This window comes from Podarcis pityusensis (assembly GCF_964106645.2).
Source record: "Podarcis pityusensis genome assembly, chromosome: 3".
Lineage (NCBI taxonomy): Eukaryota > Metazoa > Chordata > Lepidosauria > Squamata > Lacertidae > Podarcis > Podarcis pityusensis.
Window position 1 is genome coordinate 115,699,572 of NC_138026.1, and position 6,714 is coordinate 115,706,285.

The 6,714-nt window shown below is 42.3% G+C and overlaps 1 long non-coding RNA gene across 1 annotated transcript; it reads left to right on the top strand.

Moving 5' to 3' along the window:
* Positions 1–889: 889 nt before the first annotated feature.
* Positions 890–3,534, top strand: LOC308472753. The gene is made up of 3 exons (XR_013983709.1): positions 890–1,010; positions 1,456–1,538; positions 2,846–3,534. It is a non-coding gene; the product is annotated as an uncharacterized lncRNA (long non-coding RNA).
* Positions 3,535–6,714: the final 3,180 nt, after the last annotated feature.

The window sequence follows — 6,714 nt, forward strand, 5'->3', positions numbered from 1 at the left end:
AGGGGGCACAAATTACTTGCCTTGCCCCGGGTTAGGGGGTGCAAATTACTTGCCTTGCCCCGGGTGCTGACAACCCACGCTACGCCGCTGAATAGCTCTGATCTGCTAAAAATATACATAATAATAGGTTTAAGAAATAGTGCAACAATACAGATGTACATCATGGTTCCTCGTTTTTATTATTATTGCTACAGCTAAAGCATTAAAACAAGCAATGTAAAACCATTCTAATGAACACATGGAGAATACTTGAGGCAACCATGCATCCTCATTACACACTCTGGAAATAATGTTTCTATAAATGCCAAACATATAAGATTAATTACTACAACAGATTTGCAAGGTTAACAACAACAACAACAACTCTTTAAACCATGAAGAGCGTCAGTGATGTGATATCTACAGTAAATAAAGAAAATCTGTAACAGTCCGGTATAATCCAGGATAACATACTTATTCAAAAAGAAACGTTAACAGAAAATGGTCTGAGTTCTTACGGTGAGGAATTAATGAAATAAATTAAGGGAGATTAGTAACGCTGCCTCTACCTACTCTGCAGTATTCCTCATTTTTGATGTGAGATCACAATCCAGAGGGACTGCCCAGTTGGAAGATCCTTCAGATCATAATAAACCTTCAAAAGATAATTATAACCAAGTGTACCTAAAATGAGATAAAACACATGTAACTGCTAAATGCCTGAATACACTGCTGAAACAAAAATGTTTTAAGCAAGTTCCTTAAGTACCTCCAAGTTGTAGGTTGTAGGGTTCTTAAGAAGGAACATTGATCCTTATCTCATATAATGATTATTGAAGCAAAGTGGGTTTATCTAGTTTTTCGTCATGTTCCGTGTTTTGGTTTTGAAGTCCACAGTCAGGCAGGTTCTCCAGATCAATATAAACAGTTTGGTCAAAGAGGGATGCCATGTAACAGTGAGATTAAAAGGCTGAAGAAGAGCACAAGGAAGGAAGTTAAATCAAAAGGAACAGAGGCTTTCCATTTCTTTGGTATGTAACTGTAGGTATAAAGGTAAAGGGACCCCTGACCATTAGGTCCAGTCGTGACTGACTCTGGGGTTGCGGCGCTCATCTCACTTTATTGGCCAAGAGAGCCAGTGTACAGCTTCCGGGTCATGTGGCCAGCATGACTAAGCCGCTTCTGGCGAACCAGAGCAGCGCACGGAAACGCCGTTTACCTTCCCGCCTTACCTTACCTTACCTATTTATCTAATTGCATTTTGACATGCTTTCGAACTGCTAGGTTGGCAGGAAACTGTAGGTATAAATAAGTACAATATCTAAAGTATATATATTGTATGTCTCTTTCAACAACCATTCATTGTAAACCAGATTGGTAGAGGGGGGGGATATCCAAACCAATGAGAAAGATTCACTCAAGGGTTCCACATGTGGATGAAGGGTTAAACCAGCTCCTCTCTTCCACCTACAACAGATTTTTCAACAAATGTTCCACCATGAACTCTTTCTTCAGTCTCTCAGTGTTCCTCTCCCTGATACTTCTACTGGCTGATCCAGGTAAGATATGCATGTGTCAGGGTCTGGCAGGATGAAAAAGATTGCTGGGAACCTGCCTCTCAATAGCCCCCCAGGGAGGGTTCCAAATATGACATCTTAGAGCCCAGAGCCTGGTGGTGGGACACTGAGTCAGCAGAGGGGACAAGCAGGAGACTTGAGCAGTCAAGGGGGGTCAGGAGAAGGAGGGTCTTCCAGGACAGGATTAGAAGCTGAGAGTCACAGCATGCACACAGACTCTCTCAGTCCTGCTGACTCTCTGACTCTCCTCCTACTCTGACCCACTGCTTGAAGCAATGAGCCAGATGAGTGCAGAGAAAGAGCTCACCCCCCTCAATGCAACCTTCACCTGCTTGGTGGGATCCAGAGTGAGAAGCTAGAGGGGAAAGGCATACCTAGAGCTTAGTTTCAGCAATGCCTTCATTGAGTTACGACGAACCAGGGACACTGCTGTATTGTTGTTTTCCGCTAATAAAACACTAATTGCATCCCGTGCTTTCTCTGTGTGCGCCTGCCCTGTGGATGACATGGCTCATTGAGAGCTCCTTGACAGCATGGAATGATGGACTTATGGGGGTAGATGATTCAGAGACATGTAAAAAATAATAAATAAATAAATAAATAAATAAATAAATAGGACTGGTACAGCAGGAAGATGACCAAATTCTTTAGTAGACGTCTGAAGGCAGCCCTGTTTTGGGAAGCTTTTAATGTTTAACAGACCACTGTATTTTAATACTTTGTTGGAAGCTGCCCAGAGTGGCTGGGGAAACCCAGCCAGATGGGTGGGGTATGAATTATTATTATTATTATTATTATTATTATTATTATGGCCCAACCCTTTGGAACCCTGAACATACAAATTCACCCAAAGTCTTTCTTCATTTCTGCAAGGTACACACACACATACACACACACACACAGAGAGAGAGAGAGAGAGAGAGAGAGAGAGAGAGAGAGAGAGAGAAACCAATATCTGGAGCATTCACTTCTGTTTTCTTGGTGGAAGAAGGTGCTGCTTAACACCATTGCTGATTGAGGACCATCAGGGTCCTCAAATATATGAAATTCCCTCCTCCCCCTCCTCCCCAACATTCAAGTGAATGTGAGTAACAGGCCACTGTAGATCTTCATCACTTAAAACAGAGGAGGTCAGGGACTGACCAGCTGGGGCAAAACCCACCAGGACATTGGAAACATCACCTGAATGCATGTATGGATCTCCATTCATGGGCCAGGCTTCATGTCTTCTGGCAAATGTGTAGCATGCCTACTCAGAAATCATTTGTCATATTTGTTGCTTTCTACAGGATTCTCTACCATTACGAATGAAAAGCACTGCTATCAAGCCAAAGGACAATGCAAACCACGTGAATGTGATTGGCCCTCTAGTTATTATGGAGGAATGTGTCATATGTATACAATAGTCTGTTGTCTACTCACAAAGTAGAAAAATACTAAGATAGACTTGAAGCATATGTGCTCCATGTCTTTGTGCAAGACCTATTCTGTATAGGTATTTGCTTGAATCAACTTCAGGGCTCTCAATAGCAGCAAATTGTGGGGCGGCTTTGCCAACCCCAAAATCTAGAGGAGCTCAAATCTCAGCTTGCAATGAAGGTAGATGTAGCTAATATTGCAGCATTAGGGGGGAAATACCAGAATCAAAGAAACCTGAGAAATCTCCATTGCTGTTATGAATAATCTAGAAGAATCTTCTTAACATTTGCTGGTTAACTGACATTTGACATAAACATCTCATACTGGAAGATTTGGTCATAAGGGACAAGCATCTGACAGCAGGCATTATGTAGCCTCCAGAATTGGACTTCTTTTCAGACAGCAGTTGACTGTATCTGACAGCTGGCATATAGTTGTGATCTATGCAGCAATCAAAATATAAAATTCTCTGTATTTGTTTTCAAAGTAGTAGCAGAATTCAGTAAATGTTCCCTTAACTAAATTTGGTCAATAAAATTTGTTGATTCTGAATTCTTCAGTCATATTGTTTAAATGTTGTATTTTGTGACTGGCTGGCAACATGAAACACTGGCTTTCACATAAACTGTTGGAACCCTTGGGGATTTGGGGCATCTTAAAAAGCAGAGACATCACCTTGCCAACAAAGGTCCTTGTAGTTAAAGCCATGGTTTTCCCAGTAGTGATGTATGGAAGTGAGAGCTGGACCATAAAGAAGGCTGATCGCCAAAGAATTGATGCTTTTGAATTATGGTGCTGGAGGAGACTCTTGGAGTCCCACGGACTGCAAGAAGATCAAACCTATCCATTCTTAAGGTAATCAGCCCTGAGTGATCACTGGAAGGACAGATCGTGAAGCTGAGGGTCCAATACTTTGGCCACCTCATGAGAAGAGAAGACTCCCTGGAAAAGACCGTGATGTTGGGAAAGATGGAGGGCACAAGGAGAAGGGGACGACAGAAGACAAGATGGTTGGACAGTGTTCTTGAAGCCAGTAACATGAGTTTGACCAAACTGCGGGAGGCAGTGGAAGACAGGAGTGCCTGGTGTGCTCTGGTCCATGGGGTCACGAAGAGTCAGACACAACTAAACGACTAAACAACAACAACATGAAGAGGAGAAGTGGCAAGAACAGGAAAGGAACAGTCAGCTTCTCCACCACCATGGCTGTGGTATAAATCAGCCTCACCCTAAATCAGCTTTTCTTTTAACAAAATAAGGGTTTGGGGGCTTCATTACACACATTTCTATGGTATAGCTGGCTTATGAAATAGCCAGGATTTCAGAAAAGCCAGATCTCTTTATTGATCAGAGATAATATTCAGGCTGGAATATTCAGCTGACCCCCTTTATTTGAGACAAGGAACTCTGCAGGCTAAGACTAATCCTGGCAGGTCAAAGTAAACCTTTCAGAGAAAAGCATGCCTTCCAACATTTCTCTGATGAAAATAGGGACATCCTATTCCATGATGATGATGATACCCCACACATCTGGCTGGGTTGTCCCAGCCACTCTTGACAGCTTCCAACATATATAAAAACATAATAAAACATTTAAAAAACTTCCCTGTACAAGGCTGCCTTCAGATGTCTTCTAAAGGTTGTACAGTGGTACCTCAGGTTAAGTACTTAATTTGTTCCGGAGGTCCGTTCTTAACCTGAAACTGTTCTTAACCTGAAGCACCACTTTAGCTAATGGGGCCTCCTGCTGCTGCCACACTGCCTGAGCATGATTTCTGTTCTGATCCTGAAGCAAAGTTCTTAATCTGAAGCACTATTTCTGGGTTAGCGGAGTGTGTAACCTGAAGCGTATGTAACTTGAAGCGTATGTAACCCGAGGTACCACTGTATAGTTACTTATCTTCTTGGCTCAGGGGTTGCATGACTCTATATCCTCCAACATTTTTTCAGTGATAATAGGGACGTCCTAAGGAAAAGTGGAACATTCCAGAATCAAATCAGAAAAAGGTAAATCCGGTACTGTTCCTGGAAAACAGAGACACTTGGAGGGTCTGGAAAAGTCCCTATCAAAATGGTGCGATTTCTGTTCCTGCTAAACCCTCACCCTGACCCAGAGACAATAGGATAAGTTTTGCCCAAATATTGTTGCGTGCAGATGTGGCAGAATGAAAAGCTTCAAATATTTGAATGGCAAGTTGAGAAACGCAGTGAAACCATGAACCTCAGGCCTATGCAGCCTATGATTCAGAATCATTGTGATGACCATTAGGAACCCTGACAGAAAACATGCACTGGATGCCCTGCTAAAATAATGGGACAGTCCCTCTCATTTAGCAGGAGATTATGTTAATCAATAGTCATAATAATAGGTATTTTAAAAAGGTACTTACCTTTACTACTAGGTGAAATTTGTTTTGCAGGTGGGTGACAGGAACTTGCTCTTTCTGTGGGCAACAATACATTTTAACTATCTGGTAATTCAAATCTTCCAAAGTATCAGTGATATTGGAATTCTAGAACTGGATGCATAGGAGCCAGTCCTAGGGGCCGAGGTCCCTTCGACTCTCCTAATGAAATATTTGAAGAGGCCATGCACCCGCACTGATGGGCATTGCCATTCAAGTGTTGTACGTGTGCCATGTGATGTGATTGATTATAAGGGGTGGGGTTTACCTGCCCTCCCCCATATTTTATTCAAGTTGGTACCCCTGACTGGATGAGCCATTGCATCTGGCATGAAGTTGGGCATTTGAGTGGAAACATGCGTCTTAGATCATAGGCTTGGTGATATGTCCAGTTTACCATTGAAACACCACTCCAAGCCTCACTGCTGCTGAGATCTGGAAATGGCAGTGGGGAAAGATTCTACATGAACTGATCTGGATTGTACCTAGCACTAATCTGCTAGGAACAAACACTGAGTTAAGCAGTTTGATTGGGTTACATTGTTCACCTTTACCTACCTATGTCTAGATGCAAAATGACTATCACTGCTGCAGAAATAACACTTGACTTATATTTTCAGGCAACAGACTGGTTGCAAACCCTCTTCACTAAGTCTGTTACAATAATCTAAGCTGGATACACTTGGTGCATGAATGAGCACAGTCAGATTCAATTTAATAATAATAATAATAATAATAATAATAATAATAATAATTATACCCCACCCATCTGGCTGGGTTTACCATGCTGAAAGGAATAGAACTGGGAAAAGAATCAAAGTTCCTGGAAATGTTTCCTGTCTGTTGCTTTCCCTCCTTTCCAACTAATCAACTTGGAAATGCCGAGCACAAATACCCTTGGACTTATTTCTTTACACACACACACACACACACATGGAGCATAAATTTCTCTTTGCTTGGATCATGCTACTATTTCCTCAAATGATTTAGAATGATCAGGATCCTCAAATGGACCTGACGTTTCACTCATATTCCATGGAATGTGAGTACCAGGGCACCAGAGATATCTGTCACTCAAAACATGGAGGTCACGGACTGAGCAGGTGAGGCAGCATGCAGAAAGTGACTGGGGGCCAGCATGACCCCGTCTCCATCCATGGATTGGTCTTTGTGTTTTAAGGCAAATGCCTCCTCAGAATTTGTCTACCACTTTTTCTTTTCTTTTCTACAGGATTCTCCTGGGTATTTACTGCAGTGGAGTGTGATATAGCAGGAGGGCAATGCCAAGAGACCAACTGTTATGAGCCCCGGCAAAATTATGGGGGAGTGTGTGG